The 13,291-nt window shown below is 39.4% G+C and overlaps 1 long non-coding RNA gene across 6 annotated transcripts; it reads right to left on the bottom strand.

Moving 5' to 3' along the window:
• Positions 1-688: 688 nt before the first annotated feature.
• LOC128789163 (uncharacterized) lies at positions 689-13,255 on the bottom strand. 6 transcript variants are annotated; one of them, XR_008431331.1, is made up of 7 exons: positions 12,911-13,255; positions 10,351-10,463; positions 9,864-9,950; positions 9,515-9,557; positions 8,274-8,474; positions 4,420-4,531; positions 689-1,440 (listed from the first exon to the last, which is right to left on the bottom strand). It is a non-coding gene; the product is annotated as an uncharacterized LOC128789163 (long non-coding RNA). The 6 variants fall into 6 exon arrangements; XR_008431330.1 differs by lacking the exon at positions 8,274-8,474; XR_008431332.1 differs by lacking the exon at positions 8,274-8,474 and having other exon boundaries at positions 12,857-13,255.
• Positions 13,256-13,291: the final 36 nt, after the last annotated feature.

The raw sequence follows: 13,291 nt of genomic DNA on the forward strand, positions 1-13,291 counted from the left end.
AAAGACATTTCTTGTCCTTACATAACTTGCCTTGCTCGTATCCTTAGGCTGTCAATTAAAACATAATTTCTATTTAAATAAGATCAGGAACTTAAATTTGCTTAGCATAAGAAATCAGCCCAGATCAGCATTACTGTTATTTATAATGACAGATAAGGCAGAGCTTCTCAAAATTAATACTGTCAAGAAAGAAGGGGTCATGTCTATCATGACTCATAGTGACTGTTAAGCAAGACCATTTAAAAAACTTTAATTGCTGAAGATTTTATATTACAGCCTGCTTCTGACACACATTTTCAGACATGAAAAGCATAAGAAGCACTGAGAATCTATTAAGAATATCTTTTCTACATTCAAGAGCTGCCTTTTGTAGTAGATATAATTGGAGTGATAAGGAACTTGGAGTGAAATCTCCATGCACAAGTATATCAGATGCCCAGAATGAACAAATAAGTGGTTTTCTGCTGCTGCAGAGAACTTCTTCAGAGATCCTTCAAAGCAAACTGGTCAGGTACCAGTCAGATACAAACTGGTCAGCATCCCCTTTATCCTTGGGAAAAGGGTGGAACAAATAAGCCTGGAAAGCATTAAGGACAAAAGGGTGATTTAGAATCACAGAGTTTGGATTGGGAAGGACCTACCACTTACTTCCTTCCACCCCCTGCCATGGGCAGGGACACCTCCCACAAGACCAGGTTGCTCCAAGCCCTATCCAGCCTGGCCTTTGAAGCCTTCCAGGGATGGGGATTCCACAACATGTCTGGACAACCTGTGCCTGTGTGTCAGCACCCCCACAGGGAAGAATAAATTCCCAGTACTTGATGCAGGATACAGTTGTCTTTCTGGATTGCAAGTGTGTGTTGCTGGGTCTTGCTGAGCTTCTCATCAGCGAACACCACCAAGTCTTTTCCAGGCTGCTCTTAATCCATTCTCCAGCTATTTAGGAAGGGGAAATGATGCCTTCCATGATGATATCAGTGGTATGATGGATTAGGGAAGGGCAGTGGATATTATCTTCACCACAGCAAGGCTTTTGACACTCACTCCTGCAACATCCTCATTGACAAATTGATTTATTTTTTTTGCTCCTTTCAATCTAAGTGGAAAACAACTTTGGATAAAAAGACCTGTTGGAAAACAAGTTGGATGTGAGCTGGAAATACATCCCTGTGGCAATGAAAGCCAGCAGCATCCCAGGAAAAACACTGCCAGCAGGTGGAGGAGATGATCCTCTGCTCTGCTCAGCACTGATGAGATTCAGATGGAATCAGAGTCCAGCTCTGGGTTTTCCAGTATAAAAGAGGTGCAGACAAACTGGAGTTAGTCCATCAACGGGACACAAAGATGATTAAGGGACTGGACTTCCTGTCATTTGAGAGACTGAGAGGCCAGGATTGTTCATTCTGGAGAAGGTGGGGCAGTAGCTCTACCTATAAATACCTGAAGAATAAAAAAAGGAAAAAGACAGGGAAAGAGCAAGAAGCAGTAGGCTCAAACTGAAATACAAAATATTCAATTTAAACTTTAACCCCCCACACACCTTTTACTGTGAGGGTGGTAAGACACTGGAACAGGTGAAACAGGTGAAAACCTGGAGCAGGTTTCCCAGGGAGGTTGTGGAATCTCCATAGTCAGAGATATTCAAAACCCAACTGGACACAATCCTGGACAAGCTGCTTTAGCTGACCCAGCTTTGTGATCTCCAGAGGTGCCTTCCAATCACTGGAAGGATTCCATGAATTCTGCTCTTTCTACTGCAAAGGGTGGAGGGACCATTTCCAGCACAACTTCCCCTTTCCAAAGTCTGCCTACATTTGGAATGATTCTCCTCATAAACTTTCAGCACTGCTGCTGAATCCTCTGATCTTTAAACATTTCTGGTTCATTTTGTTTTTAATCTCTCTCAATTCAGCACACATTATATACGTTAAGGCATCTTTAAATCAAACATTTTCTAAGAATGAAAGTAGTACTGAAGATGCTTCCTACACTTTTAGGAAAGAGCCTCCCTCCCCAGCAGCATTTTCACTTATAATGCATTTATTCCATGGGTGTTTTTTGAAAAAAAATTTGAAGTAGGAAAAGTAAACTAATCTTGGAAACAACCAATGACATTTAACCTAATTTAAAATGTAATCCTCCACAAGAATTGAACATTTCTGTCCTGAAATTTGGAGTGTATGAAGACAAGACTTGATATAAAAATGCTTTCTAAAATTTTAAGTGCAACCAGACAACTGAGCAAGTGTTATAGTAGGCCTTATTTGGAAAGATTATGGAACTACAAAAATTATGGATCTCTGTTGGATTACTTTGCCCAATAAAATTATTGTGATGACAAAGGGTGGAGAAAACTGTCAGAATAAGAAAGATCAGACTAGAATGCATTAAATTCCTGGATAGAAACTTGGTACAGTATCAGACTGTCTCAATCACTATCAGAAATCTTATCAGTAAGGGTTCATGGGGAGAATTATATTTTACCTGGAATCAGATCAAGTGAAGGGAGTAAAAGAGTATTTACTTCATCACATGACAATATTCAACATGAAGGGTGTACTGAAACTTACTGAGGCCTCCTTTCCTCCTCCTCCTCTTCTCATTCCACTCCTACTATTAATCACAATTTTACAGTGCCTGCATTTTCTTCCTAATGCAGGAATCAAACAACCAGAACATTCTGAGAGCCATCAGGCATTACCAAATAGCTGCAGACAAGGATGTTGTTCTTCAGCATTTAACAGCTTCTAATTTATAACATCCAGCTATAAAGTTACAGCAGGATAAACTTCCCCAGCCACCCAGATCCAGAGCTCTGATCTAACAGCAGGCCTGCCAAGTCTGTTTATGATAGCTACCAGTGTAAAATAACTCTTTGGAGGCACTTGAAATAATCTCAGTTATCTGGTCACAGGATCCACTGCCATATCATGTCTGTGTGGAAACCTGCTGCAGTCCTGTGTGCCAAAACACACATTTGGAAGAACTTAATGTCAAAATTGCATTTATTACTACAGCCATTCACTGGCTGTAATATCAGCCTGTCTCATGAGGCACTTGATAGAGCCAATTACGTGTATCAATTGCAACGGATGTGTGTCATGTTTCCTGAAACAATGTTCATATCCTCAGCTCTCCCCTACTGGCCAGGGACACAGTATTGACAAGAACATTATCAAGACTCTATCACTGTAATTACAAAGCCGATGGAAATAATAGCCAAAGAGAAAGAATTACAGCTAAATATTGTATTTTTCATAACCCTGAACAGTCAGGAAGTTGCCAGGAAGCCAAATAAAGTACAACCCTCTAAGAGTGCTGTGAAATGGATGCTCCAAAGCTTATCAAGCTCTGCTGAGATCACTGGTTATTTACAATGGCAAACAGTGCTGGATAGAATTGAAGAGAAATTACTGAGAATGTTCAAGGTCAAAACCCACACTTGCCTTGCCTGGGATCATTCAGAACCATCGGACAAAAGCTGCAGTGGTTGTTCTGGTACTGAAATACAGCAAGTGTAGAAACAGCTTCCTGGCTACTATTCCATCATCATCTACACCGGCTGTGCCTAAATTCTGCTTCCCCCTGGTCGTGCTTAAACCTTTATTTTCCCAAGGAATCCCGAACTCGGTAGGATTAGCAGCTTTGCCGTGTCACGTAACCCGCTGCCTCCCTCTTGAGGCCGCAATGCCGCATTTTAACTGCTGCAGGTTGTCCGTCAGGACGTGTGGGAGCTCCAAAAGGAGCAGAATGCGGGATGCTGAGGGGAACGATGAAGGCACAGCCGTGTGAACAAGGGCTGTCTGTCACTCCCCGTGGGATGGGCATGTGTGTGAGCTCTGATGAGGCGCTGCCTACGTGGCACAGGTGATCCCGTCCCCACGATGTGACACTGTCACAAGGTCCTTGCCTCACAGAGGGACCAGCATGTGCAGCACTCCGCACACGTAGAGTGCAGGATGTCCAGAGGAACATCCCGACTGCATGGTAGCAAAGCTGCCGACTTTCTAGTTATAAACCTCAAAATAGAAATCTGATTTCTTTCCTCATCCTTAGCCTAAAGCCTCTGGAAGGAGGAGCATCTTTCTCTCCACTGGCAAGACAGACTCAGCACCATGTCAGAGATTTTTCCACAAAAGGAAGTGAGCGCAGTGTGGTAGTGAAACTTTGCCACTGTTTTTTTTCTACTCAACTGAGGAGCAGATGAAAAACTCTGTGAGGCTTCAGGTGCCTCACTTTGAATTGGTATATATTCTGTAAAGTTCAAATATGTTTGTGGGGGAAAAAAAACCCAACAATGAATCAGCATTTCCAGCAACAAAATAATTCCTAAAAGAAAGCCAAACGTGATAATAAGGGGGAAACCCACAACAAAACATCATTAATTGCAGAATTATTTTTTTGCTAAGAACTTCTTACCTTTTTACTTCATGACCCCTAATCTTCTTATCTCTGATTTCTCTGGTGAACTCAAGAGTTTTTTCACACTTTCCACTAAACACCAGAAAACTTTGCCTATCTGCAAAGAAACCTGCAAGAGAATGCCATAAATGTTTCAGTTTGAGGTATATTTCATATTGTTTAAACACCTCAGAACCAATAGTGTATAATTCTAATTTAGTAAATAAATGAATGGCTGCCCAAAATTAGGCTGCAATTTTAATAGTTATATCTAAAATATATAAGTCCTACGTGAAAAGTGTGATATAACTCACCCAGCATGACCATTAATATTGGCTTTTTATAAAAGAAAAACAAGCCAGAAACCCAAGTTTCGTACCACTAGTAGGCCACTAAAACAGGAGAGTTTGAGGTAGAGGAAAAATCTCTCTCAAAGAATCTGTAAAAGAGTTTCAAAGAAATCTCTTTATTCTGTATAATATTGTAACACTATTCTAGTATTCACTACTAAGTTATATTACCTTTATTAAAACATTTAGAAACCTATTTCAGTGAGAAGATTTAAAGTCGGTATGTTGAAAGCAGGAATTTGTAGCTGGACATTTATTGCCAAGTGAGTGTAGTAATTAATGGGAACTTTCTAAGTGAATATGTTGGTCAGAAAGTACCTTCCATAATGCACTGGTCATGATTTTCCAGCATGTTTCTTCCCAGTTTTTATGTGAATGAACAATCTTTTGCTATATCACCCATCTTCTGAAGATGCAGAATGTGTATCCCACCATGGTTTTGCTACAGCAGAAGAGCAAGTGTAATTCCAAGCTCAAAAAGTAAAATCCTGGGGGAAAAAAACATTAGGGAAGCAATCCCATACTAAGGTTTCAAGTCTAATTGTCAGTTCAGTACAGGCACATGTTGTTAATTAGCACTGTTGGCTCAGAAACCACCTTGTCAACGTGCAGCCTGAATAAACATAACGCCATCCACCTCCTCGGATCCCTAATTCCAGTTATGACACAGGGCTGCTTGTTATCACATAACCCAGGAATATTTTTCCAACAAGGAGATGGCTGTCAGGCCAATTTGTGATTGCCACTCAGGATGAAACACATGCTGGAAGCAATGGGGAGATAATGACTCTTTTTTCCCTTTGCCGTGTCATTGGGAAGGAATTCCCGGGACACATCACCTGTGATGGAAGTGTCACAGTGCTCTGTAGTGTTCTGTGCACAGCACAGCCAGAAACTGATCCCCAGAAAATATAGGAACAGTCTGGATGATTCAGTAAAAGTGGGGCTGGTGCCTGCAGCCATCCACACTCAATAAAATGGTGAGTCAGAATGTATCAGAATTGGATGAAAGGATTAAATAAAACGAAGAATGGAGGGTGGATATTGTAGGATAAGTCATTATGGATCACAGCAAAACCTCCCTGTTCAAAAGTATCAAAAGAGAGTGAGACAGACCCAGGTCTGCCTCCAGTCCACAGGGGAATACTTCAAAATCATTTTCAAGTACAATGAGATAGGAAATATTGCAATATTTCCTAGGGTTGCTATCCCTAGGAGTGGTGAGGAGGAAAAGGAGGAAACCATCGTTGTGGAAGAAGACAGTGAAAAGCCTCAAGAATCTGTCATACAGGCAGAAAATCAAGATATCTCAGCCTTCCATATCTTGAAAACTATTTTCAATTTCAGAAATTTGTATGGATAAAAACACCAAACAGAAGAGGGATTAGCACATTGTGAAAACAAGTAAAGAACCTCTCTACCATACTAACAGCAAAAGAAAACGAAAAAAAAAACAAACCTTCTCAAATAATATGATAACCAGAGGACTACTGAAAAAGAGTTGTTTTCACCCTGGGGGAATCAAAAGTAGTTGGTGGTCAAAACTAGGCCAAATTTCCATGCTTAATATGATGTAGTGCTCTTTGTTGTAGCTGTAAAAATTTATCAAATATTTTTAGACCAAAAGTATTGAAAAAAACTAAATGAAAAATCTATATTCCTCTTTAAATTGTTTGGAAGTCCACATTACAGGTCAAGACCAAATGATGCTGTTCAACCACTGCCCTCAATCCAAGGAAAATAGGAAATGCAAGCAAAGCTGGGTAGGAATGCTGATGGTGGTTTGGAAGTTATGTATTTCATTTTTATCCCTACATCATAGGTTTCTTGGTAGTGTAAAGAGCTTGTAAACCTCTTGTAAATATCTTGGAAACATCCAGCCAGGGTGCAGGTAGCAATTAGGAGCTGGAAAGAAACATCTCAATTAACCTGGTAGCTTAGCATCAACCTTCAGGGAAAAAAGAAACCCATAACACACTAATGTTACAGTTTCCATGTAAGGTCAAAATAATTATTTCAGCAGCTTCTGTAAAAAAGATGGACATTTTAGAAACACAGCTCTTCAAACACATAAAAAGCTGGCAGCCTTTAGGATGTGTAAAAATGGACTAAATGTCTAAGTAAAGACACTGTAATTATGGAATTATTCTGCTCTTTTTTTTTTTTTTTTTTTTTTTTTGGTATATTTTGAGCTTCCATAATTCCAACGTACTTATTTGAGGTAATGAATTTTCTTTGAATAGAAAAATGAGGTCAAATGTACAGAAGAGAACTTGGGCTTAAAGAGCAGGAAAAAATCCACTGTTTGTTTTCCATGCACCTACCTGTGCTCAAAACAGCCAAGGGCTTGTCGAGGGCTTTAATTCAGAAGCAGGTCCCTGGCAGTTGTGTAAATGTTAAACAAAGCAATGGCCATCTTTGCAACCCATAATGATCTAGAACTAATTGCTTTTAGGAAATGACTGGAGCAGCAACTCAAATGCTGATAGCTGGGGCAAAGGGCACCAGCAAACTGCTGGCCAGATGGCAGGCACAGAGCTGGAAGAGTTATTTTTTTATTTACCTAATATCCCACTAACCCCAGGATTTTTTTGGTAGCCTTTCATGTTATCAGAATGAAGATGTTTAAGCAGGTGGTTTGCTTTTTGCCACTCTTCAATCCTTCGATGTCTCCTATTATGATGGAAAACAGACTGAGAATGGCAGCTACTTCAAGTGAAAAGAAAAAAAGGCTAAAATATTCACATCAAAATAAGAACTGATTTTCAAAGGTACTGAAACTCCTATCAATTCCAGCAATATTAATTAGTGTGCTGGTGCTCTAGGATTAATTACTCCCTGTGCTCTATTTGCTACCATCTCAAGGGACAAACCTAAATGGCTGTTATTGCTCTTAAACAGGGCACCTCAAGAGACAGCTACATCCATCTTCTAGAATAAAGCAGATTTTTCAAACTGCCTTTATTTCCCAATTCATTGAAATTATCTTTAAAAAATCATTTATGTTTAGCATCTATTAATCAGCTAGAGACACTGCAAATTAATCAATCTAAATACATTCAAGTGTGTGTGTGTATTTTCAGGACCAAAAAAAGTGAAAGAGAAAACATTTTAAACTATATTTGGATTATAAGCACCTAGAAAATGCTATTTTAATGGGATCTTGCAGGCTGTCTCTACACTGGAATTTGCAGCAATTCCATGGGAAGCTGACCCTTCCAGTTAGCAGAGTGGATTACTACCCATGTGGAGTGCTTGCTGATGCCCTGGCATACAAATGCCACGTGTGCCTGCCACCATTGTCACCTGCTAAGAGCCTTTGATGTCCCTCTGCTTGCAGGGTGTCCCATCTTTCCCAACTCACTGAAACAGAAAGGGATCAATCCAGCATTCCTCAGGATAACTAAACACCACTGGCTGCCTGACTCTAACCTCTCAGCTCTGCCTTGGTGAGTACATCAAGTCTGGAGAATTTCCACCTGCTGATGCTTTCAAAGACAGTGACATTTTCTCTCTCAGTACCTCATAAATCCACTTGTTTGCCTTTCCTTGTTTTCCAGCATCCATATTTGCTGTGGTTGCCACAAATTCACCTGGTTTGTTGCCATTCCACGGGTTGCTGTGTTTGTTGCTGTTGATTTTTCCCCATAAACTCCCTATGATGATTTTATTTTCCAGTCAGTGCCATGATCCCATATTCCCAATGAAATTTAGAAATCATCACTGCAAAGAACAAATTTTAACATTGTTTAGTCCCAAACTAGCTGAAATTCGAGGTATGAGCCATGCTGAAATCCATCATCACTGGTGATAATGAATTATATCAATAATCTCTATGTATCAGCCTGGAGCCCTACTGATGCATTTAGCTACACACATATCTCCAAAATTTTCAAATTCTGATTTTTCCTAGCAATGAAATAATAGCCTGCTTTTCCAGTCCTGCTAGGCAGACAACGTTTTTAATTGCCTTTAATTTTCTGCAGCTTCAAGATCCGTTCTTCTATGATTCTCTTCTTTCTGTGCAATTGGAACACATGAAATGACACCTATAGTATCAAGGTATCTCTGGGATCAAACATCTATATTTATACATGCAAACATCCAGCATGCTAATTAAGCACTTGACTAATTTAAAGAACATGTGACTAAGTCATACTGAGGGTTGACCCATTTAAAAGCTTAAGAGCTTTTGATTGTAACAACAGAACAAAATATGGCTGTGTTTAGCTTTAAATATTTTCTTATGCAGAATGAAGCTTTAATGGGCAATATCAGGTTCCAAAATGGGAGGTTTTATGAACTGCCACTGGGTAGATGCTTCAGACAATGCTGCTAATAACACAGAGAACAAATGGAGGAAAACATTCATGTGGGCGCTCTAACTTGAAAGGAAATCAAATCTGCATTACCAAAAAGAAAACTGTGTGTCTATGATGTGAAATCATTTTAATGATGCAGCTTTGAGGAGTAAAAACACAGAACTGAGATATCCAGGATGCTAAAGACGTTTGAAAACCTCACAACCTGAAAAGTGCTGCATTTCTTACTCTATTTTTGTTCCTTCACTGATCTCAAGAAGCAGATTGCAGCTGTCTTTCCAGCACTAAATATGAAACACAAATTCTTCAAAATGCTGATCACGAATAGTTTATGAAAAGCAATGCATTATTAGAAACAATTAATATAGATTAATTAAATTCTAATTTTGGTAAAAAAGGACTAGGTCTAGGACCACTGGCATTTACTAACACCATACAAACCTCAAAGGTTGAAGGCAACTGCTCCGAAATCACTGAAGTCATTCTTCACCGAGAATGAGAGAAGTAAAGAAAAAAGTGTTTGAAACATAAAAATTATTAATATTCTAACAAACTTTTCTATATTTGAGGCAAATCTTTTTTTCTAGTAATTTAAATCAAGACCTTGCCCTAATAACTACAGCAGAGGAAGGTGAAAAATTACAAACACAAAGCAAAGTTTCCTCTCTTCCTTTCCCTGATTTTCTTCTAGGTGATTTTTTCACATTTAATGTGCATCTCAGTATCTCACTCTGTCCAATGACAGTCCAATGTGCTACTTCCCACAAAAGCCAGACCTCCTGCTGCTTACCTTGTTGTCCCCTCAATGATCCCCTAAAGCCCACCTCTTCTGAAGATGTATTTCAGTGTTTTCCATGGTTTCCATTAGATCTGGTGACTGAAAACACAGAATTAAAAAGGCTATGCACAATGCAAGTTACTGAGTGACAAACTTATCATCAAAGCTGCAAAATGTGTTCAGACCTATCTTACAGATACAGAGATCCCCAGTTTATCATTACCAATCCCTTATTCCATCTCTTCTGCTTACCACAGACCGTGCCCAACACCTCAGCACGTGTCACCCAGAGGTTGGCTGACCTTTCACAGCTTCATGGCTGTGTAATTGCCAGCTGGAGATACAAAATTGCCCTGGGTGTGTGTTGGGGATCAGCACAGGCAGAATGTTCTGTTTATCGCAATAAAACTAACATTAATCTGTTGTTTCTATTCATAAATCTCTGCTTTTTTCTAAAATAGAATAGTAACCTACTTCTGTCTGTAGCTGCCATACCTACCCCTCAATCCTCTGCCTTGTTATTCTTTGTTGTTCTTTCCATGCTTTTTCTGTGCTCTGATATTTACACCAGGCATGACAGCAGAAGGATGAGTGGAAAAGGTTCCCGAGGTACTGCAAATATATAAATATTAGATATTGATAAAGGACAATTAAAATTTCAGGTCTTGAGAATAGAGTAATTATATTATTTCATAACTAGTCCACGTGCAGTAGCTTGTTTTGTGACTGAAAATACACTCAGTCACATCAATTATACTTTTATTATGTGAGCCTGAACCAGAGCTTTTATGTTTTTCTGACCTTATTCCTTGTGGCTCAGAGTAGAAAACATATCCAAGCCTCATCTCTAGATCCATAATTTGGATCCTCTGGAAGATACAAGTTTGAACATCTTTAGCAGAAGGGTCAATAAGCCTCCCAATCCTGTGATAAGTATTCTCATCAATAATCAGTTTAATTAAGAAGTAAGCACGCTCTCTCTTGTGCTTCTCTTTTCTGATCTCTTATTTTAAAAGTCATCTTGTCCCCCATCTCTGTGCTGGAGTTAAATGCAGAGTGTACAGATGTTATTGTAGGGAGCTTGGGAACATTTACAACTGATTTGATCACAGAGGAAGTAGGGACCAAGGCAGCCAGAGAGGGCTGACAGATGTAGGATGAAAGCTTGGGGTGCCTGTGGAACTTAATTAGCAAAGCAAGAGGCACTACTGACCTGCTATTCAACTGATTCTAGATTCTTCCCTTGGGTGTAAATCACTGAGCTATGTGTAAACTTTATTTACACCACAATCGTGTATGACACTGACCTTGTAGTTTGTGTTTAAACTCACTTTAAATACAACACAAAACACAAATGCTAAGCACTCTGTCTTTTAATCTCCCCAAATCTTAATTAAGGGCAAAGTGTGGTTTGGATCATGCCTCAGAAAGTCATGTGGCAGCAGAGAACCAGTCTCCCCAGGTAAATAAAGATGATTAATTTGGAATTGTTTGAAGTTTGTTTACTTAATGCAGATATATACCAGGAAGCAAATAAGGTGCTCTAGGAAACAAATATCAGGATAGATATCAGGAGAGGGGGGAAAAGGAAAAAAATGAAGACACCCACAGCCAGATACCTGTGGAATTTTCAAACCAGCATTCACTGCTTTTTTTTCCTGAAAAGTCATAAAATCAGAGCAAGATGAGAGACAAAAGTATTTACGTCACACTGAGCTTTGCCTGTGACCTTTCTTATGAAATGCAGTCACTTGGTTTTAGTTAAGCTGAAGTGCAAACACTGTTTGCAATAGGTGCCACTGGTGTTGCCACCCTCTCTCTCCTGGCTTTTGGCTTGAGGTTTGCATATTTCCTTAGCCAATATTTAATCTTTTCTTTGTTTTTTATGCAGGCATACACATGTGCATATATATATATATATATATATATATATATATATATATGTACATATCTCCTTTCCTCTAGCATATAATAAGAAGGGTTCACAGGAAAGGAAAGACGTTTTTGCAAGTTACTCTTACTATGAAACAGATTTGTGAGCAGCGAGATTATCAAAACATCTTGGCCTGCTTAAAATTGAAAGTGTTAAACTGCAAAGGAAAAGCAAATATTGACTGTTCATGAAAATGTTCACATTTCCCCCAGTTTGCTGGTTAAGCAAACTGAAATAGCAATTATTGATTTAAAGAAAACATTATGTGGGCAATCCCATTATTAAATCCAGGTGTGGTAGGTGTAGTCTGCTGATGGATATTTTATATAAAAATATGAGAAACATAAGCAATCTTCCTTGCCTTTCTTTGTGATGTTGGTTATCATGTTGAAGCAGAAAAGATTATGAGGCTTCAAGACATGAGAAAAATGTCCCAATAAAGGGTGAAGCAGAAAAAAAGTTTTCTTCCTTCTGAAGAAAAGGAATAGAAGTAATGATATCCCCTGTACAATACAGACTTAAATTTGTGAGTTTTAACCCTTTAATCCATAATAATACATACAAGATAAAGCAATTGTCTACTTGAAATAATGAGTCAGACTATTCTTTGTATCTATTAAGAGAAAGAATGTAGATATAATCTTGCAGATAAGGAGTTTCAGATGGATTATTTGTGTTGTTCAAAGGTTTTACCTCAGAAATAGGTAAAACCTATTATAGTTATGTAATTATTATATTATTATTATATACTATTATAATAACCATTTTTTTACCACTCTTATCACCCTTGGTACATGCATTGGCACCAAGCTAGGGATCTTCTGCAGTATTATCAAAGCTACCTGTGTCATATTTACTCATAATTTGTAAGTATAAGCACACAATTCAGAAGTGGGTGGTTTTTTAAGGTTAAATTCCAGTCACCCAAGAAACGCTCTTTACTATTGAGTGCATATGACCAAAGTTAGTGAACCACCTGTACCCCATTTCAGGCACCAATACAAGAATGAGCCCGGATATAGTTATACACTGATGTAATTTATATACTTATATAATTTATGTAGTTATATACCGGTCGCTTTGATTTTGCAATTTACAAACATTTTTTTTCGCCGCTGAAACAAACCATGCCTCAGAAACTCCGTAAGGACGTGCAGCTTTCACGGTGCCGAACCTGTAACTTCCTCTGTTACAACTGTTGAACAACAGCAGTTTTAGAAAGCTCCGGCATCTTAACAATGGGATTAGAGCCGAAAAATCCCTTTGGCAGCCGCACATTGGTGAATTTCCTTCCAATTCCAAAGGAACCCGGCAGCGCCGCCGGCCCCTGCCCCACAGCGTGAGGCGTGGGCGTGGCCTCCGCGCTTATGATTGACGTGCCTTTAGACCAATCAGTCCTCGCGGTGGCGGCTGGCCACGGTCCTATTGGCCGAAGAGGTAGCGGGGGGCGGGCGCAGGACAGAGCGGAGCTATAGTGGCGGTGCCTCCCGCTACCCGCGGCTGCTGC

This window comes from Vidua chalybeata, chromosome 6 (genome assembly GCF_026979565.1).
Source record: "Vidua chalybeata isolate OUT-0048 chromosome 6, bVidCha1 merged haplotype, whole genome shotgun sequence".
Taxonomy (NCBI): domain Eukaryota; kingdom Metazoa; phylum Chordata; class Aves; order Passeriformes; family Viduidae; genus Vidua; species Vidua chalybeata.